General features: G+C 42.7%; 1 protein-coding gene and 1 long non-coding RNA gene across 13 annotated transcripts in view; one reads left to right on the top strand and one right to left on the bottom strand.

Moving 5' to 3' along the window:
- LOC146871733 (transcription factor SOX-13-like) overlaps positions 1–25,084 on the bottom strand; it is a 671,695-nt gene that overhangs the window by 138,614 nt on the left and 507,997 nt on the right. The gene's annotated exons all lie outside the window — the stretch shown is intronic.
- The window catches only part of LOC146871734 (uncharacterized), a 53,009-nt gene continuing 43,045 nt past the window's right edge, over positions 15,121–25,084 (top strand). The window contains exons 1-2 of one of the 2 annotated variants that reach the window (XR_014981046.1): positions 15,121–15,224; positions 17,337–19,288. This is a non-coding gene — a long non-coding RNA (uncharacterized LOC146871734). Of the gene's footprint in view, positions 15,225–16,969; positions 19,289–25,084 lie in introns of those variants that run through there. The other variant, XR_014981045.1, reaches the window with a different exon arrangement.

Raw genomic sequence — 25,084 nt, 5'->3', positions numbered from 1 at the left:
TCTCATGTCCATGTCGGCTTAGGGTTTGGCAGTCAGTCAAGTTGCATCACTTGCTCCAGGGCAAGCAGTCGTTTTGCGCATGTGTAGAAATCACAAGGGAACAGAGACGTGGTCACCCTCCAAGGCCCAAATACGAACTATTAATAAAGTCAGAAAAGAACACGTTAGAATACAAAAATAAATGAATTCACTGTATACCACTTACTTCTACTCTAACCCCATTTACTTAATAAATCTTTTGCATTAATAGCTTAGTAGTACGTGCATAGGTTAGTTTCAGCTCGGCATGTGCATTAATGATTTAAATAAAGCGGCCATTTTAGAAGCTACTGCGCAGCTGCAAAGATTTCCCCCAAAGCGACAGAAGAACGTCACACCACGTGATGTAGTAGACGCATGCGCAGAAGAGTTCCCGCGTTTTAGCTGCCATTTTTAGGACACTAGGGTTACTTATTCAGACAGCACATAGAAAAGCGTCCCCTAGAAAGGATTATGTAAAATGTGGTGCAATTTTTGGTACACACGGATATGTTGGTTACAGTATTATATATTATTCGAGAGGATTGCATACAAACAAGTTTCTTTAGATGTGAAACCTTGCTCCATCAATCCCCTCTCTGATAGCATTTTAGGCCATCACTAAATTCTATTTAAATCAGATGCCAACTTTAGCATTCCACCATTTCGATGTCTTCAAATCTCTTATTCTTTCCCTTATCTTATTTAAATTGTGATCCTTTCATTATTTTGTAGATATTTCCCTTCTCTTCTTCAAGTCGTATTTCTTCTAACTTTCTTTTCCTACCTCTTTCATTCCCTTCGTACTTCCTTCTTTTCCTACTGCATTTGCGACAACACATTATCATTAGAACTAGCAAAGTTATGCCCATTATTGGCAACAGTATTTGACCTAAGATACCTTTACCTATATTAGAAAACCAACTACTAATGGTGGAAAAACTATTTGTTAATTTCTTCCATACACTGTCAACCTCCAGTGGTTTCAGTTCTTCTTCGAAATGTGTAATATTTTTAATATATCCTCCAATTTCTGCACTCTTATCAGATATATATATACGTGCAACAATGTTGCACTTTCAGCATTTTACAGACTCCACCCTCTTTTGCCAATACGATATCAAGGGCAAGTCGATTTTGCAAAACCATAGATCTGACCGCAACTAATTCAGTATTGATCAGCAGAAATCCTCCAGCAGTGTCAGTAGATAACCGATCAACTACTGTTGACAACTGAAAAATTTTCTGAGAATTCAACAGAACCCCCACTGAAGGTATCAATGCACCAAATATATCGCCTACTATTTCTGAAAAACTAGCTCTCTTAACTCTTGTTAGTCCATTACTTTCTTTATTGCTTCCAGTGATTCTTTTGACATGATAGACTTTAGGGAATACTATTCCGAAATAGCAACTCCCATACAGTGATCAGGCAACCTAAAATAGGCTTTGTTTCCACAAATATAATAAATTGCAGGAAATACTGGATCAGTTCCTCCTAGTCCCTAAACCCAATTACTAAGAAATTATGTTAACATTCACTGGAACCAATAAATTAATTGTTATATTCTGTTTTAAGTATGTGGTGACAGATTTTCCCTTTCTTTTCAAAGTCCAGAGACATAGCAGCATGAGTCTTGCCAGTTACTAAAAGGTCTTCCCTTTCAGCCCATTTAGGTATCTGTGGTTTCAGTTCAGAGGCTCTTCTTTTGAAATCCTGTCTCCTATTTTCTACTAGATTCAAAAATATATTTTCTTCTTCGTGCAATTTACAGGTTAAGTTGCGATTATGTGCATCAGCTATATCTATTGTCTTCATTGTTAGGAAATTTTCACCCATGAATTGTGAGTCTCTAGTGCTAAGGACAGGGTTCATGCTTTTTCGCATAGGAACTTCTGAAAATATTACATCTACATTTGAATAATAATACTGTAGCTTTCCAGTTCTATAGAATAAACTAGCCAGTACTCTACATGAAATACGATATGTCAAGGGTAAATGATGATATGTTACTCCTTCAGCTACTGAACTTGGCAATTTCATGCAAACATAGCAATCACTAACTTCCATAGTTTCTACATAATGTACAAAGAGATTTGCAAATACATTTAAATTAGTTTCAATCTTCTCTACAGTGTGATGTAAATCTAGCTCATCTGGTGTTTCTAAGTCTACTCTATTTCCTTTAATATTTGCAACTTCAGTATGTGTGTTAGTACTATTTTGTTTGTCAGTAACCATCAGGTAGGGAATAGCTATTACTAATATCACCCATATTATGAGGACTTGTAGTGGAGACGGAGTTCCATGTACACACATTGCTATGTTAGCATAAGCGTCTTAGATGTAAAATGCCATCTTGCCACTTTTGCACACGACACTGCAGGTAGCTGTTATTATAAGAAAAACTGCTTGCTTGCTTTTTCTTCACATGAGAACGGTCTGTTGTTCACATCCCTAGACGTGCACCGCGACCTTAGTCTGAACACTGTGTGCAGAAGCCGTCAAGGTCAAATAACAATGTATGCTTTTGAATTCATGTTGATCGGCCCACACTCTAGCCATAACACGCACACAGCTGCAAATATCTGAAACTCGGGTGCCTTTAATATTGCATTTGCATGCATGATTCAGACACTTTTGGAGAAGACCTTTTCCAGACACAGAGCAGAGCTGATCCTGTGATGTGATTCACCTAAGCTGATATTTACGGTATGGGGTTCCCCATTCAAGCCTAGAGACCTTCTATTAGTTTCATAAAACTAGCTTACTAGCGAAGGGAGGGTGGCTATATTCCATTGTCATTTGTAATATGATTTCTCCCTTCATTTTCTATGGTATTGTAACAATGCTGACGGTTTTGTTTTTAATCATTTGCCTGCTTATGTATGCCAAAGTACTGCTCCTTAGGGCACGTAGTTAAAAATAAATATTTTAAACTTTACCGTGTCTGATTACTCTTGTTGTGGACTGATATGACAATAATAACGAAAAAATGTTTCTGACTTCCACCATTCCTGAGAGTACTCTAAGTCGCTTGTTCTGGGTTGTCTAATCATTGGTAGCTTCGAGATGATACGGAGAACGAATGAGACACTGATGCTAGTCGGATAGGGGTTCTGGGTACAGAGGTGAGTTTTTGGTACACCGCAATTCACTGAGGTCCTGGTTTCCTGCGCATAGTTCTGTGCATGAGCAGAATCCCTGCAACATGGCGCACCTAACGTTTGGTATTATGATTGAGATGCCTTAGTAGTGCTTATATTAGTCCACAATACCCTCACTCTTGTTTCCGGATAGCGGGAGTGACTGTTTTAACCTACCTAAATAGTTCATACATAGGCTCTATCAAGCTTGACAATTAAAAAGGTTTTCATTTTATTCCCTTTTTGTGCTACTGTTCATATAGATTGTTTTTCTTCTCTGTGTCCTTATGGCTGAAGTCGCTATTGCAGCGCACAGTCGCGCACCTCTCCGGCGTCATTTGACGCAGTTTGGGGTGCCGGACGATGGGATGTCTATTATCTTTGTAGTGAGTGCCGATGCATCACATCCCTATGAGCTGTTTTACTCTTGGGTTACTTTGCCAGCGGTGAATGCGGACGATGGTACGTTTCACTCATACACTCCTATGGCAGTTCCGGCAAATTACACGCCATATAGTACGCAGGAAATTCCAATTTCCGCTTGGCAGCATCGTATTTGGTTCAATGGCGCCCTCCCCCACACAGTTACACCGGTTGGTTTGGGTCCCTTGTCTATTCCCGGGGCCACTTGGCCAGTATTGGCCAGGTTTACACCACATCCACGTTATTTGCAGACCACGATGGATGAGTTACGTCAACTCCATACCGCCCTGATTACGGTACATCGGGCTTTAGTGCAATACGTTTCACACAATGTCCAAGTAGGGGCACCTGTAGTTGCGGGCCAACCAGCTGGCCCGGCCAGGATTACTATTAGTCCCGTCATGGTTAATTCGGTAATGGGCAAGCGCCCCCAAAGTAAGGACGATATGCCTTATTGGCTTGCTTAGAAATTTGACCAGCTGGAAGCAGTTTTCCGAATTCTACTCCTGTGGAAAAACGCAGGATTCTCACCATTAGTTTGCAGAAGGACTTAGTCCCAGAGGTAGCCGATTGTGATAACTGGGGTAAAGTCTTTGCAGCAGTCTACTCGAAGTGCTTCGGCACACTGTCTATGGCTGTACTGCCCTCCGTGATCAAACGTGTTCAGGATCAACACGGTCCACAGGCAGCGGTCGAGTTAGGAATGAGGCTTGTCGGCGTGTTCGACGTAGTTGCCACGCTCATCCTTGGTAACGTCAAGGGAGATGCAGTTAACTTTCAGGTGTAGAATGCACTGCGCCTCGATGACGTCGATAAACCCCGGGAGTTACCAAAGATTATTGCGGAGACGCATAGGATTATTGGCCACAAACGTTTAGGGGTTAAGCCTTCTGTTCAGACGACAACTACACAACCGCAAACTAAGTCAGGGACGTCTTCTAAGAACGAACGTCCAGCATTTCCGAAACAAAATTGGAAAACTAAGAAACTGGGAAAGCAGCAACAGAAACAGGGGTCTCGTCCCGCGTCGCCAGTCAAGGCGACTACTGAGCGCACATATGATTTGCGCGATCGCACTAGGATTAGGTCTCCTGATAGATTTCAGGTTTCTGAACAACGTACTCCTCGTTCTTCACAGGAAACATCGGTCTCACAGTCCGGTGGAGGAGAACGTGGCAAAGGTCGGGGTGCCCAACAAGGACGTGAGCAGCCCCGCCAGACTGACGGTAAAGGCAAGCAGGACGACTTTGCACGACAACGACCCCCATTTCAAAAGAAGAAAGTTGCTTCACTAACAGCGAGGTATGCCACAGACAGTGAGAACGCAGCTTCGTAACCTAACATGGGCACTAACGCTGCTCGACAGCGCAGCGGAAGTTACAGTAGTGCGGCAAGCACTGCGTCCATTTCTGAAGGCGACAGCGACTGACACATTTATCACTGTAGAAACTGCTGATACTAGAGTGGCTCCCCCTGACAGACTATATGACATATGTCCTTTTAATAGAAGGTGACATACAACGTACCATAAAAGGGATTTTTGGGGAAAATCTGACCTCTACATTTGACATTCTGTTAGCAGAGGCAGACTGGCCCCCAGCTTTCGTTTTGGCCGCTCCTAGAGGGGAGGAGGTCATCTTTCGTGCACATTGTGCCAAAGGATCAGGCTCAGAACTTTGCAGAAGAGTGGGCTCAGGTACTGGCTCAGGTACTTGCTCCGGCGTTGTACCGTACTCAGGTTGGGTGGGATAAGTTGTCACCTAGCCGTGAAATTCCATTACAGTCTATCCCTCAGTCGCAACCCTAATATCCCATGCGCCGCGAAGCTAGATCTCACGTCGCAGACATCCTTGAACAATTGGAATATCAAGGTGTTATTGAAACATGTGTGTCACAGATGAATACTCCTCTATTCACTGTAACTAAACCTGATGGGTCGTACCGCCTAGTTTTGGATTACCGGCATTTGAACTCTCATTGTCGTATCTGTGCTGTACAGAACACCCACAGTTCTGCCCTAGTTGATAGTCTCGTGAGCAAAAGGTTCAAGACCACACTTGACATCTCCAATGGCTTTTATAGCCATAATCTGTCCTCAATTAGTAGTCAGAGGACAGCCTTTAGTTCTGGCGGCAAACATAAACAGTTTAAAAGATTAGCCATGGGCTATAAAAACAGTCCAGGCGTCTTTGCCGCACGTGTAGTCTCTCTGTTAGAGAGCATTGACCCTGATGCGTACTCGTATGTTGATGATATTTATCTCACAGATGACGAATTATGGCTGCATCTGTGTCTCGTTGACCGCATCATTGTCATGTTTGCGGACTTCAGTTACAAATTCAACTTTGTAAAGTCACACATTGCAGAGTATACAGTGTTGTTTTTGGGCTATGAACTCAACAACGAAAGCAGAGGATTAGCCCCTCACTTCCTGGAAAAGTGCGCATGTTTGCATGCTCCGACAACACTGAAGAAGCTACAATCTTTGCTGAGATTTTTAAATTTAGGGCGTATTTACATTCTCGATTATGCCCAGCGTATCAAGCCGCTATATGCCTTGGTACAACCTACTTTTTCCAAATCGAGCTGGCTGCCAGAACATTCAGCTATCTTGCAATCTTTGCAGGCTGATCGTCTTGCTTCGAAATACTTACTGACGCGTGATAACCACACTAACTTGGTAATAAGAATTGTGCCTGGAGCAGTGAGTTTCACTTACTTAACGTTCAATGAAGGCGACAGTCCCCATTGCTTACAAATCACACTTGTACACATCGGCTGAAATGCGCTTTTCCACTGTCGAGAAAGTTTTGACTGCAGTACAGATGGCGATTTTGAAAGAGAGAGCGCTATCGCAAGGGAAACGCATGTTGGTTGTCACACTGTATCCTGCCCTAGAGGCAGTAACGAAAGCCAGTGTACCTAATTCTAAAGCTTTGCATCCATGTTGGATACAATGGGCCACTTCCTTGACATCGCCGGATGTCACCTACATCTTTGATGCCTCATTGCAGATTCAGGAGTACTTACAGTATGAATTTGTTAATCCGGCTCCTATGTCCTTGCTCCGCTTGAGGATTACCATTGTGTCATTTACACTGACGGTTCGGCGCAACCAGCAATGGAATCTAAGCATGCTTATTCAGCGGCCTGCGCAATTGTGGCTGGAACTTTCGTGAATGGTGAATTCAAGTCTGATGTCGTGCACACGCAGTCATTGGGTGATTGTATCGCCCAGTTGGCAGAGCTACATGCTCTGGTGCTTGCACCGGAGTTTGCTGATCCTCGAGTTACTACTCTTATAGTGAGTGACTTTTTACTGTGTTCAGTCTTTTAACGACAATTTATTCTTTTGGTCTCAAAATGAATATCATGATTCCAAGGGTAGCACAATCAAGCATAAAATGCTTTGGGTTTGAGTAGCAAAACTTAAACAGACTCTGCCTCTCGTGAATGTAATTCATACTCTTGGGCACCAGCGATTTGGTGTCCACGCTGTCGGAAACAGCTTAGCTGACGATGCAGCAAACACAGCAGTGGCAACATATCTAGTAGCAGCAGTTACAAGATCCAGGAGTAAGATTGATGATGACATCTTGGCAGCTATTGCTGAAACAGAGACGGGAAGTAATTGCCCTAGAGGGTTCCCTTCTAAATACTCTTATCATTTAAGTCCTGATAAAGTTCCCTATGTGAGAATTAACGACGTTGGTGAAAGATTGATTCCCAACGCGGACTGCAGACTTTCCTTGATAACAGCGGCTCACAAAGGTATGGCTTCTGCACATGCCGGCATTTCAGCGACTGTTACTCTTACAACAACGTTACTGGTGGCGCGGGTTGTATAAACAGACTCGCGCTTATGTTCTTAATTGTGACATCTGCCAGCAGATTGAGCCTTTGACTGCTACGCGCTCACCACAAACACAGTTGTACATATCTAATAAACCACTTGGGTGTGTTTATTTAGATCACTGCGGTCCTTTCTCCTCTTGACACTGCGTATAAGTACATCTTAGTTGCAGTGGATTCGTGCACATGTTTTCTTTGGGTATGGCCACAACGGAGTACTGATGCTCGAACTGTCATCCGGGATTTGCGTGTCTTTGTGGGAATTTTTGCATGTGGTACCCTTCATTCTGATCAAGGTCCTGCGTTCGCCTCTAAGGCGTACAAAGAAGCCATGAGATCTTTGGGGGTCCAAGTCAAATTTTCGGCTGCATACCGGCCTGAGGGCAATAGTGTTGTGGAGCGAATGAACCGTGACTTAAAGCAATCCCTCACAGCTAGGTTTTTAGATGCTGGCAGAAACTGGTTGGCCCATCTGTATAGCGTTCCACGTGCACTTAATAATCTCCCTAGAAGGTCTCTGGGTGGGCGGACCCCATACGAAATGCTCTTTGGCATAAAAATGTTTGTTCCGGACCTTGATGGTCTAGACATGGCGGCGTCAGCCACACCCTTTGACGTAGATGATCACTGTGCTGTATTACAGAATCTACAAGAGACCAGAGACAGTCTTGCAAAGGAACACTTGCCCTCCACGACTGATGCTGCACTCCAGATTCCGGTAGTTGGCTGGCTACCTCGAGTTGGTGACCTGGTCCATGAGAAGGTGGAGAACAAGGAGGAGTTTGGCCCCTCTTATCGTGTTCCAGTACCAGTGCTTGGCGTGCAGGGCACGAGAACAGTCATTTTACCTCCACTTCCTGGTCGCAAGGATAACAGGTACATCTCCATTGACAATGTCAAACTACAGCGAGTGGCCGATTCTTCTTAGTATGACTCCAGCGGTCTCTTGTCCAGCAACGCTGAGAAATTCTGTTTTGGCTCCGGCAACTACCACCAGGCCTGACATTGCCTTCGAGATGCATACAGTTACTAATCCTTTATTGCCACCACCGGCTGGTGGTCCACCTGAAGATACTGAGTATACTTATTCCACAGATGTGTCGCCTGGTTTACAATCAACTGCAGTTGACCAGTCACGTTTTTCATTTAACACTAACTCTATGACTTCCGATGCCCCATCGAAAATTTCTATTTTTGCTGCTTGGTTTAAAAGACATTTTTTGATTCCCTCTTGGATTTACATTTGGCTGGTACTCATGACTATTTTTTTCTTTATGTCCATTGGGTTTGTGGTCATATTTTTTCGCCTAGTCAATGGACACTATCTCACCGAGAGATCAACAATTAGATTAATTGATGGAACTTTGGCACCCCACTCCTCGTCCCACATCATGAAGAGGGACCAGACTTTTGTGAATATTACTGTCTGGCCTGTGTTGGGTGGGATTGTATGGGACGCTTTAAGATTTCAAATTCATGCTCCCACGGAAGTGATTAATGTCCCCAATGTACTTCGTGTTTCTATGGGGGATGTTGTTAAACAGAACATCCGTTCTGACGATTAGGATGTCCAAGCCGTAGCGGCTCTTTTTTCAGATTTGAAATATTATGCTGCTTTTGACGCTGAAGATTTGTATTTAGACACAGATAATTATGGGGAGTTGTTTTGCTACCAACACTATGGCAATAATTTCCTGCATAAAGCCAATACATTTAGGAATTTTGTCAATTACGCGCAATGGGAACATTGCCCAGCACCCATTGAAAGCAGCTCCAAAACTCTAGAGAACAAATTTACTTTTTTTACTGGTTTCAGTGTATCTGAACCAGAGGCCTTTTATTTTAAAATGACTGCTGAGTCAGCTTCCAAAGTTAGGCTGACCCACACTAAATTATTGTATTCCAAATCCTTCATGGATGAATTGGCTATAGGGGGCTATGAGCTGTGGAAAGATACCATTGATCTTAAATCTGTTTGGGGTTCTAAGGCGTGGCAGGTACAAGGTACAGAAGCTCTGCATCGTGCTTGCCTTATCCCAAACCACATTTTGTTTTTGAATTCTACCATTTTTCAAACCACCTGCTTTGGATTAGCTACTTCTAAAAAGATGAACTCCCCCTCTATTCCTGATCTGGGCGCTTATCCAAAATGGGATAATAACACAGATCTGTCGCTTGATGTGTTGCAGTCACATAACACTAATACATCCTTTAACATTTCCAACAAGGTCATGAAGGATGGTTGATATGGCAGAAGAGCTCAGATTCCTGTCAACATCGTTTTCTGGGTCTCTACCCTGGCTACACACAGGTTAGAATGGACCCGCAATTTGAATCTTCCCATTCTGTTACTACCTATTCGGTTGGAAAGTTATGTCAGAACTGGCTGCAACATTCCACCTTGGCAGCTGTTAAGTTTCATTTATCAAAATTAAATGACAAAGTAGATTTGAATAATTTTGTTAAGGGTCCAGTGGGTGGCAGATCCAAAAGATGGGTGTATGCTATTTATAACAAAGTTTGGAAATTATCTCAAATTGAAGCTGCCTCCAGGTTAAGAGCTATTGATCAAGCAAATTTGGAAAAAGTGCTAGCTGGCATCGATAATAGAATTAACACCCTTTCTTCCAGAATTTATACATTAGATAATATTGTTTCATCTGTTGTGGATATTGTACAGGATGATATGTCTCTTTTATACCATGGTCAAAATCAATTGTGTTCTATTATGCAGTTTGCATGGACTTTGCAAACATTGAAAGCTGGGAAAGTTCCCTGGGACTACATGAATACATCATCTTTATTTCTACCTTTTAATCTGACTGCAAAACAACAATTCATGTCCATGACATACTCATTACTGCATATTGAGAAGTTAGAACCTTTACCTTTCTCTGTTGCTGAATCGAACTCAGCTGTGTGGCTTATCCACGGTCTAATCACCTTGCCGTTTCCATTGTTTAAGTTCAGTTCATGTATGAAACATTATGCCCTAGGCAGATATGAACCATTGGGTACTGCTTTCCTGCATGAAGTTTGGTCCCTCCTATTTACATACAGGTGCATGAGAGAGGGTAAAGAGGTTTATTTGAAAGGAGAAGAATGCACTTCCACACCTGATCACTCAGTAGTTTGTAGGCACATACAATTGCATGGCGCCTGCAACATTCAGGCACCAAATTTAGCTTGCATTCTGAAGGGAAATCCTGTGCCTGCAATTACACCCACTTTTACATTGTTAGCAAACAGTAGCTATTTGCTTTTAAATAATGAGGCATGCTGTGGGATGCTAGTGGGAATTCCGTACACTGTAACTGTCTCATAACGCGTAGTATGCTGTAAAAATGTCCTTTTCCCGCCCCCGCATGGGAGACTGGATGTATCGATCTGGCCTTCCATCCCAACCATGAAAGCAGAGTTCAACAAGATGAGCAGAATAAGGGCTCTATTGTCTCAAAAAGAAGTCGCACTGACTTCTTCCCGTGAAACATTCGTTCTTCACGTGGCAAACACCCGCACCGAGGTGCATGCGCTTTTAAATACTGATCTCCCCCTTCATTTCGGTGCTCTGAGTCATACTATATTCAATGCCTCGTCAACAACTGGCTTAGCGCATTTTTTCAAAGTTGTGGGCTCCGGCCTCGTGACCTCCTTCCAAGCAATATTTGGTGTGATACCGGCATTTTTTCATTCTATTTTTCCAGCGTCTTCGGCGGGCTTCTGTTGATTCTCGCCCTCACGGCTGGTGTGCTCCTGTTGGTCTGCTTGCTGTGCAATGGCTGCACGATATGTGTCACACGACAGCCTGCCCCGGCTGCTTCAACTGCATAACCGGATGCTAGAATACTATGGAACTTTACCACTGGCCACTTTAAGCGTAGCCTATGGATTGTCCTTTCGGTTCTCCTACTTTACTTGCGTGCAACCTGTTTTCCATTGCCTAGATTGTCCATTCGAATGGGCTCTGGATTTGTGCCTGTCGAACTCTGCGTCTCCTGCCTCGGATTATGATCGACTAATGATTCCCTTAGTGGCTCATGAGTTGGACTGTTCAGGCATCGGGATTATGGCCTGTGGAGCAGCACATGGAGTCCTATGGAATTGGGATATACGGCAGCATATGACTTCTTGGTGAGAAGTTATCTTGAAGAACACGCAAGTTGTCCTCTGATTGTGCTAGAGGCTCCAGTTATCGAAGAACATGTATGTTCATTTACTTTGCTAGACTGGATGGCGGAATCTTTTACAGAAGATTATAATGACTTCCTCTTGGAGGCTGTTGCTACTTATTGTGCTTACAAGTTGATGGATTGACTTGGGAGTTGTCCATCTTCCAATAGTCCGCCCCTAAATTTTAATTTTTTTCCCATTTTTTACTCCACACTAGGCTCTGTCGCGCCTTTGCGAGATGTTATATATTTTTTCCTTTTTCTAACGGGTTTTCCGAACTCTCACTACCAATTATATGGATGGGCAATACATGAACTTGGTTCTGTCTCTGTCGAACTTGAAGTCTGCGTTCCTACTTTGCTTCCCTATTTGTTTGTGGTCTGATCAAGGGAGGGTGTAGTGGAGACGGAGGTCCATGTACACACATTGCTATGTTAGCATAAGCGTCTTAGATGTAAAACGCCATCTTGCCACTTTTGCACACGACACTGCAGGTAGCGGTTATTATAAGAAAAACTGATTGCTTGCTTTTTCTTCACATGAGAACGGTCTGTTGTTCACATCCCTAGACGTGCACCGCGACCTTAGTCTGAACACTTGTGTGCAGAAGCCGTCAAGGTCAAATAACAATGTATGCTTTTGAATTCATGTTGATCGGCCCACGATCTAGCCATAACACGCACACAGCTGCAAATATCTGAAACTCGGGTGCCTTTAATATTGCATTTGCATGCATGATTTAGACACTTTTGGAGAAGACCTTTTCCAGACACAGAGCAGAGCTGATCCTGCGATATGATTCACCTAAGCTGATATTTACAGTATGGGGTTCCCCATTCAAGCCTAGAGACCTTCTATTAGTTTCATAAAACTAGCTTACTAGCGAAGGGAGGGTGGCTATATTCCACTGTCATTTGTAATATGATTTCTCCCTTCATTTTCTATGGTATTGTAACAATGCTGATGGTTTTGTTTTTAATCATTTCCCTGCTTATGTATGCCAAAGTACTGCTCCTTAGGGCACGTAGTTAAAAATAAACATTTTAAACTTTACCGTGTCTCTGATTACTCTTGTTGTGGACTGATATGAGAATAATAACGAAAAGGTGTTTCTGATTCCCACCATTCCTGAGAGTACTCTAAGTCGCTTGTTCTGGGTTGTCTAATCATTGGTAGCTTCGAGATGATACCGAGAACGAATGAGACATTGATGCTAGTCGGATAGGGGTTCTGGGTACTGAGGTGAGTTTTTGGTACACCGCAATTCACTGAGGTCCTGGTTTCCTACGCATAGTTCTGTGCATGAGCAGAATCCCTGCAACAGACTAATATTAAATTACATATAAAGATCCTGCAACACTTCTTTATACAGCTTTGTTTTGGTTTTCCGGCAACATTATTATCAGACATCTTGGGCAAGAAGATATCTTCTTTAATTCAGAACCTGGTAAGAGATAACACCTTGAGCGTCTTCTCTCTTTCAAGTCAGTCTCACTTCTTCCTCAATTTACTCAACATTCAACTCTTCATCACTTTCTTCATTTAAATCAAGGTTTTCAAAGTCTTCAAGAATGACATATGTCCACTCAGGACCCTTGAATTTGTTATTCAATGTCTTCAATCTTTGACTCCTTCTGTTTGATATTACTTTGGAAGGTCCAGATTCACTAGTTACTTCATTTACTTGATAAGGTTCTTTATTAATTGTCTTAACTCACTATCTCAGTCTCTTGTTAATTCTTGGCCAAATATCACCTTTTCGACTTTTCTTAAACTCCACTGCACTGCCAGGTTCTTCAAGACTCCTTTTATTTTCTTTAGATCTTTGCACAACTTGATCAGCTTCGTCTTCAGATTTCCTCACTATCTGACCTTGTCCAGGGCTAATTTCGGCCTGTTCTGCCTGGATGGGTTCATCTACCTCAATCTGACCCTGTTCAGGATTAGTGATGTCTGTTTTTTTTTCTGTATTCTGAACCTGCGTTTCTATGCCTATCTGGTCCTGTTCAGGTCTTTTTACCTTTTTACCTTCTTCTGCCTGAACTGTTTCTATAATTCCTGAATGTCTCCCCTCAGACTCTGGAACAGTACTTTCAGTTTCTTCTGTATGAGTATATTGTTCTCTCCTTATCTGTTCCTGCTCAGGCTTCCTAACAGTTGTGTCCCTAATTCTCTGAGCGACTTCCTCACTCTTCTTCTGTCTATCTAACTGTGTTTGACTTCTAATTTTTATAAGTACTTCAGGTATGTCTACCACTGGTATCCAGTCGTCCTGATAAGTGCTCGGTTGATCTTGGGCAGCTACTTCAGGATCTTCTATAGGAAGTTCTTCAGCTGCACAACCTTCAGCATCCTCAATTTCTGGTTTCAATTGTAACTCTTCTTCTTCAGGAGCAGGTACCCTTTTGGTATGGCTTGCATGAATCCAATTAGGCAGCCCTGCATACTTTACAGCTGTTGAGGTAGTCAGAATAACTTGATGAGGTTTATCCCACTTTGGTGCTAGGCACGATTTTCAAGTGTGATTCTTCACAACTACCCAATCACCGGGATTCAAATCATGTGAGTGGCTCAGCTGTCTGTTGAAAGCGTCTTCCCCAACCTGATGAGAGATAGAACGCACTCTGTCAGCCAACTCTTTGCAATATTCCAAAACCAAGTCAGTTATATTCAACAACTTGTGTCCTGGTAAGCATGTTGTCTTATTGCTCTTCCCATGAGTATTTCATGGGGACTCAATCCAGTATTTCTGTCTGGAATACTGTAGTGAATCAGCCACTTTTGTGGTCTGACACCCTATGATGACCCTCAACCACCACCATTCTGTACTGACTTAAGTGTGTAATGTTACCTTAGCCTTAATGTAGGATGGGTTTGCATATGCCTGCTTTTCTTCTGTCTTTTAGTGGAATAGTCTTTCCAAGAATAGAAGGTATGGGATGTTGAGGTGCAGTCTTGTGGGTGGTGGTGCACACATGTGCTCAATGTAGTATACTGAGGGATTAAGTGTATAATGTTATTTAGGTTAGGTGAATTATGACTTTGACCTATTGGCTTTGACATAGTCTAATGTCATTCTGCCTTCTGACGTTACCTTGTTTCAAACTTTTCTGTGTGCACAGTGGTGCTTGTAAGTTGTGTGGATGAGAATTATAGGTGCGGACTATTGCCTTTGACAGGGCCTCATGTCTGACTCTGCCTTGCTGCTGCGTGCACAGCCGTGCTTGCAAGTTGTTTAGGTTATTCACATTCAAGGTCTTGGTGTTTTCCGGAGCGATTGTTTTTGTTTAGTGTACTGTGGAAGGCCTTGTGAGAGCTTCGTCAAGACAGAGGCTGGAAGAAGTGCGAATGGAGGAAGAGACTTGAGAGCTCCTTACTGCCATGGAGATGCTTGCTTGGAACTTGGCCAGTTCTGGTAAAATTCCTCTGGCGGTGGGAGGAGGTCTTTCACGAATCTTCTAGTGTGTTTATAGCTGAGGGTTGCAGGCTGAGAAACTGGGAGTTTGGATTCGGAGCGAGGGCAGACGTGTCTATCTCGGATTGAACCCTGGCTTGCTGAGCTCTGATGCCCGGCTGTAATTCCCCCAGTCAGAAGTGGGCAGTGTATGCACCAGGTGATGTATTGAGTTGTGTGGTTCTTTGATCATTGGAGGTGTTTTCTTTGTGGTGTGGGAGGTGCACATCCAGAGTACTCCTCTGCTCTCTATATATGTATATCTTTCTGATCTCTTGCAGGACGTCCAGTGTACCTTATCTTATATCAGTTATTGCTTGTTTATTAATCAGTATTATAGTTTGCTCAGTTATTGATTCATGCCTTTAGATTATAAGTTTGCTACATATATTTGAATCTTATGTATTTGGTATCTGAGACAGCTTTTGTTTGGAGAGTATTTTGTAATAAACCCCAAGCCTTATTCTAAAAGTGATAGAGTCTTTGCATTTTGTTATTTGCCTCCCAGGTGGGAGTGCAGGGATTGGGTGTGGCTTATTGGTGAGAAGCTACATTCAAAACATTTTGGCGTAGTCGGTTGCAGGATCTGAACATTGATTTAAAAGGGGAAGAATTGTTTTTTTTTTTTTTTAGAAATTGAAAGCAGACTCTTAGATATCAATTGATTTATTTGCATGGCGGTACCCCATATGATGTGCTGGCTCGTGAAGTGAGCTCATTGTGCTGAGTTAGAATTGGTGTGTGTGTGTTTAAGTGTGTTTTGTAAAAAGTGCTTATAAATAGCTTGCTACGTTAGGCAGAAAGGGCTGGATCCCTTTCAAGTGTTTGTTAAGAAATGCTTATCAAATGTTTTCAGTTGCAAAGTGAATGTAAGATGTCAGAGCATACCCCTGATGCGTGGGACTCCCTCGAGTTTAAAGACTCCGGAGTTGCAATGAAGGATGTTAATCAGCAGGAGATTTATGACATTTTAGACAGAGACAGCGGTGTTATTTTAAATGGGTTGGTTAATATACATCAAACATGTGGGCATTTGCAAAAAGAACGTAGTGAGTTGAAAACAGAGTTAGTTGATGCCCAGTTTGAAAATATATCTTTGAAGACAGAATTAAACGTGTACCAGGCTGTGAAGCTGTTTACTTTGATCAGCCAGAATGATTCAGATGTGATAAATGTTACAGAGAATGCAGTCAGTCTACGAGCTACACAGACGGTTTTAATTAATTCTTCTGAGGAGCTTTCTCAGCCAGAAAGGAATGTGCATGAAAGTAAACAGACTAATGTTTTAGGCTTAACGATCACCGGTTGCGGACATAAATTAGACATTACAGTGAATGATACATTTTGCTTCGAAAGAGAAATGCAACAATATGATTTTGGATGTGAACAGCAGATTGTGTACAATGGTTACAGGAAAGTGCAGGGAAATGAAAGGTTATTTTTAAATTCAGATGCTGGACAAATGTTGTGCTTTTGCGCACCAACAGATACTGGACAGAACAGAGTTAGAGAAAATGTGGTTTGCCTATGGGAGATTGCAATGGTTATTAAGTGGCATGTACAGACAGAAAAACAGTTTGCACAGCCTTTGATAGAAAGTCCTGAAGTGGAGTTTGAAACACAAGATTTCCCAGTGAAGGTGCCCTATGTTATAAAGGAAATTAATTTGAAACAGTACAGAATGCCAGATGGGCGTGAAGGGATCAGTGAGATCATTCAGGGCTTGACAGATTGAGGTGGTGACCCTAATTGTGTAGCATGTGTGCAAATATACCTTCTTTGACTGATGCTGTCCCAGATATTGTTACAGAAGTAGCATGGGACTTGATATGTGACTTTTGATATTGCCAATGCTTTTTTATTTTTGATATGTCAAGAGCAGTTTAGGTTTTTTTCCCATGAGGAGAGTCGCAGAGCAGACCAAAGTTGGCAAGAGTGCAGATCACTTCGTCCTTGAAGGAGATAAGGTGCAAGCTAGAGACAGCAGAGACGTCCCTGCTTGTTATGTTTGGCGAGGGGCCATTTGGTGTCCGCAGAGATTTGTGAAGGGGGGCAGCACCTGTGAGGGGTGCAGTGAGAGAAGTGAGAGAAGGAGACTGCCCCAGCCCTTCTTGCTGTGTATAGAAAAAGAGAGATTTTACCAAGAATTCAGAGGCTAAAGCGTTGGTAGTATTCTTAGACAATTCCTCAGAGCTAGAGGAGGGCTATGTAGAAATGCAAGCTTTTGAAAAAATGTTTTTTGCAAGAAGAGTGATGCTTGTTTCTTTTTCAGATTCGCCCAGTTCTCCGCGTGTGAGTGGGACTCCCTTCTCCCATGTGAGTGGGGCCCTCCCTCTCCCCCCCTCTCCTCTCCCCCTCCCCCTACCCCCCCCCCCCCCCAAAAGCCTGTAGTGATCGCCAGACCAGACGGTGGCGGCTGATGCCTGTGGCTATCCAGACTGGATGGGGTCCTCCCTTGTCAAGGAGATACAGCTGCTGATATATACCAGAGAGCATGATGGACTGCTTCTTTCCAAGCAAAATGGGATCAGCAAAGTGTGGAACTGTTTCCTTCATGTGAGTGCAACTTTATATGCATGAAGGCTGTGTGTCTTTCCCACAGGGTGACTGCTTGTGTGACGGTGAAGACAAAACAAAAGAAGGAACTACAGGATGTGCTTTGCCAGAACTGTTTTATCAACGTGAAGTTCAGATGCGATGGGAGACGGCTGTGTGTTTTTTCACACAGAAGGACTGTTTTTGTTTTTATGAATGAAGACCTATAGAGACGCTTTGCTGCGATCGGCGTAGATATTTTCTGAGTTAGTGAACAGTAATAACCTGTAGCTGTTGCTACAATATATGAGTTGGGCAGTAGAGTTTCCAGTTTCACCATTAGAGGCATTAGGAGCATTCAAAAGCTTGATTCATTTATTTTGTGTATCCATTCAACATGTATCCAGATATCTATGATATATTTCTAGATGCTTCTACATGTATTTAGAGAATGCAGACGTTATGTGCTCTAAAGTGATTCTCATATACTTTTGATGTGTTTTTCAGTTTTGCAATGGAGCATTTCGATCATAGTTGCTTTTTAGTCATGATTTGTTTTGAATTATGTATTTTTGTGTAGCCACTTCAACACATGAGTTGCTGTTTCAACATGTGCTTTTTAGTAGTTGTGCCTTTCAATTTAGAAATGTGGTTTTAAATGATTTTGCTTCCATTGAGATATGCAGTGCTTCAATGATAGTTTTGTTTTTCAGTTATGATATGCAGTTGCTATTGGCTTTGCAACGATTTCATTTTTGCAGTGAAGAGATGAAGTGCTTCATTAGATTTTGTTTTTGATATATGTGAATGGTGATGATCAAGGGTCATGGGGTGCAATGTAGTGAATCAGCCACTTTTGTGGTCTGACACCCTATGATGACCCTCAACCACCACCATTCTGTACTGACTTAAGTGTGTTATGTTACCTTAGCCTTAATGTAGGATGGGTTTGCATATGCCTGCTTTTCTTCTGTCTTTTAGTGGAATAGTCTTTCCAAGAATAGAAGGTATGGGATGTTGAGGTGCAGTCTTGTGGGTGGTGGTGCACACATGTGCTCAATGTAGTATACTGAGGGATTAAGTGTATAATGTTATTTAGGTTAGGTGAATTATGACTTTGACCTATTGGCTTTGACATAGTCTAATGTCATTCTGCCTTCTGACGTTACCTTGCTTCAAACTTTTCTGTGTGCACAGTGGTGCTTGTAAGTTGTGTGGATGAGAATTATAGGTGCGGACTATTGCCTTTGACAGGGCTTCATGTCTGACTCTGCCTTGCTGCTGCGTGCACAGCCGTGCTTGCAAGTTGTTTAGGTTATTCACATTCAAGGTCTTGGTGTTTTCCTGAGCGATTGTTTTTGTTTAGTGTACTGTGGAAGGCCTTGTGAGAGCTTCGTCAAGACAGAGGCTGGAAGAAGTGCGAATGGAGGAAGAGACTTGAGAGCTCCTTACTGCCATGGAGATGCTTGCTTGGAACTTGGCCAGTTCTGGTAAAATTCCTCTGGCGGTGGGAGGAGGTCTTTCACGAATCTTCTAGTGTGTTTATAGCTGAGGGTTGCAGGCTGAGAAACTGGGAGTTTGGATTCCGAGCGAGGGCAGACGTGTCTATCTCGGATTGAACCCTGGCTTGCTGAGCTCTGATCCCCGGCTGTAATTCCCCCAGTCAGAAGTGGGCAGTGTATGCACCAGGTGATGTATTGAGTTGTGTGGTTCTTTGATCATTGGAAGTGTTTTCTTTGTGGTGTGGGAGGTGCACATCCAGAATACTCCTCTGCTCTCTATATATGTATATCTTTCTGATCTCTTGCAGGACGTCCAGTGTACCTTATCTTATATCAGTTATTGCTTGTTTATTAATCAGTATTATAGTTTGCTCAGTTATTGATTCATGCCTTTAGATTATAAGTTTGCTACATATATTTAAATCTTATGTATTTGGTATCTGAGACAGCTTTTGTTTAGAGAGTATTTTGTAATAAACCCCAAGCCTTATTCTAAAAGTGATAGAGTCTTTGCATTTTGTTATTTGCCTCCCAGGTGGGAGTGCAGGGATTGGGTGTGGCTTATTGGTGAGAAGCTACATTCAAAACAAATACTTCCCATCAGTCCCATCAGAACAAGGGGCAAACCATCAGGCGATTCCAGTGGGGTGGATGCACACACCTTTCCGAGTCTTGATTGTGCCATTCAATTGTTCTACCACCCCAGAAGCCTCTGGACGGTAAGCGCAGTGCAATTTCTGTTCGACTTTGAATGCTTCACAGATTAGTCGAATTATTTCATTATTAAAATGAGACCCTCGATCTGATTCAATCGTTACTGGAAAACCAAATCTGGGAATGATTTCTCTTAATAAAAGTTTGGCTACTGTCAAGGTGTCATTTCTTCGGGTCGGGTATGCTTCCACCCACTTTGAAAATAAACAAACTATGACAAGCACATATTTCAGCCCTCGACAAGCAGGTAGTTGAATGAAATCTAATTGGAGTCTCACAAAAGGACCCTCTGCCTTTCCAATCTTTCCCATACAGACTACAGTTTTCCTGCCAGGGTTCATTTGTTGACATATTAAACATCTCTGGCAAAGGCTCTCTGCTACATTTCTGAACCTTGCGTTAAACCAATCTTGTCTAAAGAGTAGAATCATTGCATCCCTGCCCACATGTGTGTCTCCATGGTACATTCTAGCCATTGGTGCAAGCATACTGTCTGGCATGACTGGTCTGCCATCATAACAAACCCACACACCATCTTCTGCCCTTCTTTGACATCCTATTTTCAACCACTCTTCTTTTTCTCTCATGTCTACTGCGTTCTGTAGATCTTTCACCTCCTCCCAGGTTCCCACCCCTGCAAGTAGCATAAGTTGGCAGCTGATTCCACAAGTTTCGATTTCTTTGTTTGAGGCAATTTTATGCCTTGCACAGTGTTGGGCAACCTGGTCAGCATATCTGCTACCGGCTGTCACATAGTCATTTCCTGATTGGTGAGCAGCACACTTAACCACGGCTACTTCTTTTGGTAATTGAATTGCTTCTAGTAATTCTTTCACAAAAATTCAATTTTTAATAGGAGTCCCTGAAGAAGTCAGGAAACCCCTCTGCATCCACAGTTGGCCAAAATCATGCACAACCCCATAACCTCCTTGTGTCTCATGCAGAAGCCGTCTACAAATAGCTCAAGTTCTGCATTTTTCAAAGGTTCTTCTTGTATGTCATGACGTGGTTTGGTACTAAGTTCAGTCACATCGAGACATTCATGCTCAACCTCATCCCTCACTTCTTCATGGTAAGGATCAGAAAGTAAGGTGGCTGGATTTAGAACGGTACACCTCATTAGTGTCACATTTTCAGCTCCCAATATTATCCTTTCATATTTTGTCAGCCTACTGGGAGATAGGTACTGTGTTCGGGTCCTGGTCAGCAAGATCACTACTGCATGAGGAACATACACGTTGACAGGGTGTCCCATCACAATTGACTCACTCTGTTCTATGCTTACGCATGTTGCAGCCACAGCTTTCAGGCAACCAGGTGTAATGCCAAACTTAGATCTCCCCTGGACCAAGCTATGTACCGTCACTTTCCCAGGGAGAGAATATCAGTTCCAAACTTATGGAATATAAAATATACACAGCACTTCCTAAGGTGGGCAAACTGTCAACACTCCCCCAAAGGCAAGGCAAGAAAACAATATACCAAGGTACTTTGCGCATCACTTGCCAGGAGTAGAACAACTTCCTATAACACAATTACCTGCTAGAAGGGAATTCACCCATCCTTCTACAACAGAATACTTGGCCAAGAAGAGTCCACACCTCCTGCTTCAAGGAAAAGACGAATTCAAACATATGGAATATATAAATTTATTAACACAATACTTCAATCAAGGGCAGGCCGAATATATATTGATCATGGCAGACTCTCACATATCAAATAACCGATTGAAATACACAATCAAAGCAAATATATATGTAGAAATATATATATGTATGGATTTAAAAATCAGAAAACAAGAAGGAAAGGAGAGAATCAGTAAAGAATCAAGAGACAGTTCGTAGCATAGACTCCTCACCTACTGCTCCATCATTTCACCCCACTTTGCTCAAGTGGAGTCCATTGCTTGAACCGGGCGAAAGCTCAGAGGTGACACCAGCCTCTACTCTTCCGTGACAGCACGTCTGCTCCACGGCGTGAACTTCCACCAGGCCAGTGTAGGCTCCCCTTTTTAATACAAATTCAAACACAGCGAAGCTTCTAGCAAGCCTCGCCTCCTCGTTCTCATGAGAGCCCGTACCAGCCTGCTCCAAGGCCACCGCAACGGTTGATCAGGCCTTTGCTATGGCTCCAAGACAGACCATGTACATTCCTCTGATAAGAACCAGTTCTCTCTAGTCAGAAAAATGCGAAAAACAGGAGGCAGAGCAGATCATGCCCTCTTCTTCGTGCAGGCACAGAAAGTTAGTTAAGCCATGCACACAAAGGCCCAAAGCAAGATGGAATCAGAAAAGCAAGGATGACATGAAACCATGTCAAAGGCAATAGTTAGCACCTATAATTCTCATCCACACAACTTACAAGCACCACCGTGCACACAGAAAAGTTTGAAGCAAGGTAAAGTCAGAAGGCAGAATGACATTAGACCACGTCAAAGCCAATAGGTCAAAGTCATAATTCACCTAACCCAAATAACACTATAGACTTTATCCCTCAGTATACCACATTGAGCATGTGTGCACCACCACCCACAAGACTGCACCTCAACATCCCATACCTTCTATTCTTGGCAAGACTATTCTACTAAAAGGCAGAAGAGAAGCAGGCATAAGCAAGCCCATCCTACATTAAGGCTAGGGCAACATAGCACACTTAAGTCAGTACAAAATGGTGAAGGTTGAGGGTCATCATAGGGTGTCAGACCACAAAAGTGGCTCCTTCACTACATTGCACCCCATGACCCTCGATCATCACCATTCACATATGTCAAAAACAAAATCACTTAACTAAAGGCACAACTATGAATGAAGCACTGCATCTCTTAACTGCAAAAATGGAATCATTGCAAAGCAAATATCAACTGTATATCATTACTGAAAAACAAAACTATCATTGAAGCACTGCATATCTCAATTGAAAGCAAAACCATTTAAAACCACATTTCTAAATTGAAAGACAAAACTACTAAAAAGCACATGTTAAAACAGCAACTCATGTGTTGAAGTGGCTACACAAAAATACATAATTCAAAACAGATCATGACTAAAAAACAACTATGATCGAAATACTACATTGCAAACCTGAAAAACTCATCAAAAGTATATGAGAATCACTTTAGAGCAAATAAAGACTGCATTCCCTAAATACATGTAAAAGCAATAACTCAGATGCATCTAGAAATATCTCACAGATATCTGGATACATGTTTAAATGAATACACAAAATAAATGAATCAAGCTTTTGAATGCTCCTAATGCCTCTAATCGTTAAACTGGAAACTCCACTGCCAAACTCATATATTGTAGCAACAGCAACTTTTTTTTTTCTCTTCAGTCTCTAACTCAGAAAATATCTACTCTAATTACAGCAAAGCGTCTCTATTGGTCTCCATCCCTAAAAACAAAAACAGTCCTTCTGTGTGAAAAAACACACAGCTGTATCCCATCGCATCTGAACTTCACATTGATAAAACAGTTCTGGCAAAGCACATCCTGTAGTTCCCTCTTTTCTTTTATACAAGCAGTTCCCTGTGGGAAAGACACACAGCCTTCACGCATGTAAAGCCGACCTCACGTGAAGGAAACAGTTCCACGCTCTGCTGATCCCTCTTTGCTTGGAAAGAAGCAGTCCATCTGTGTAGGACACAGCTCTCCGGCATCTTATCTGCATCTGTATCTCCTTGACAAAGGAGGACCCCATCCAGTCTGAGTAGCCACGGGACATCAGCAGCCATCAGCCACATGACATCAGCCGCCATTGTCTGGTCTGGCGATCACTCCAGGCAAGAAGGAGGGGGAAGGGGGGGGAGAGGGAGGGCCCCACTCACATGGGAGAAGGGAGTCCCACACACACGGGGGAACTGGGCGAATCTGAAAAAGAAACAAGCATCACTCTTCTTGCAAAAAACATTTTTCAAAAGCACACTTTTTCCGTACAATATTTTCATTTCTGTCTACATAGCTCTCCTCTAGCTCTGGGGATTCATCAAAGAATTCTACCAACGCTTTAGCTTCTGAATTCTTGGTAAAATCTTTCTTTTTCTTTACACAGCAAGAAGGGCTGGGGCAGTCTCCTTCTTTCACCTCTCTCACTGCACCCCTCACAGGTGCTGCCCCCTTCACAAAAAATCTCTGCGGACACCAACTGGCCCCTCGCCAAACATAAGAAGCAGAGACTTCTCTGCTGCCTCTAGCTCTCACCTTATCTCCTCCAAGGTTGAAGTGCCCTGCACTCCTGCCAACTTTCGTCTGCTCCTATCTGCTCTGCGACTCTCCTCATGGGGGGGGGGGGGGAAGGAAACCTGCGCCTTTGCAAGCCTCCCAAACATCTATCTCCAAGAAGCTGTCTCTGTCTACTGGGGAGAGGAGCTGGGATGACCCCTCCCGTAGGAATTCCTCCTCAGACTTCACAGAAAGCCTGAACTCTTCTCAGCGTTGCTGGATGATCTCACTGCAAGCCTCCCAAACATCCATCTCAAGGACACTTTCAAATGAAGCACCAACAGTGTATTTGATTTCTTCCTATGTGCCAGATTTCTACGTGCACCCACTCCCAGAACAACTCTTTACATGTCTAAGAGGAAAACAGCTTTAACCTCTCCTGACCTCCAGCAAGACTTCACATTCTTTAATCTGAAAATGCTCCACCATTCTGTCTAACTAATTCAAGCAAATTCGTAACTGTCATTTGTCTATCATCTCATAAAAAAAATTGCTCATTGGCAATATCAAAAGTCACATACCAAGTCCCATGCTACTTCTGTAACAATATCTGGGACAGCATCAGTCAAAGAAGGTATATGCTTGTCCAATTCGTAATAATCAACTGTCATGCGCCAAGAATTATCACATTTGCACACAGGATACACAATTAGGGTCACCACCTCTGCATCTGTCAAGCCCTGCATGATCTCACTGATCCCTTCACGCCCATCGGGCATTCTGTACTGTTTCAAATGAATTTCCTTTGTAACATGGGGCACCTTCCCTGGGGAATCTTGTGTTTCAAACTCCACCCCAGGACCTTCTATTAAATCCTGTGCAAACTGTTTTTCTGTCTGTACATGCCACTTAATAACCATTGCAATCTCCCATAGGCAAACCACATTTTCTCTAACTCTGTTCTGTCCAGTATCTTTTGGTGCGCAAAAGCACAGAATCATCTGCATTTGTCCAGCATCTGAATTTAAAAGTGACCTTTTCTTTCCCTGCACTTTCCTGTAACTAAAAAGGGCACATTGCTCTTGAATTAACTCACCATTGGTCTGTTT

The sequence above is a fragment of the Triturus cristatus genome, chromosome 1_1 (assembly GCF_964204655.1).
Source record: "Triturus cristatus chromosome 1_1, aTriCri1.1, whole genome shotgun sequence".
In the NCBI taxonomy this organism is placed as follows: Eukaryota; Metazoa; Chordata; class Amphibia; order Caudata; family Salamandridae; genus Triturus; species Triturus cristatus.
The sequence above is the reverse complement of the archived record's forward strand: the minus strand, read 5'-3'. Positions and strand labels throughout refer to the sequence as shown.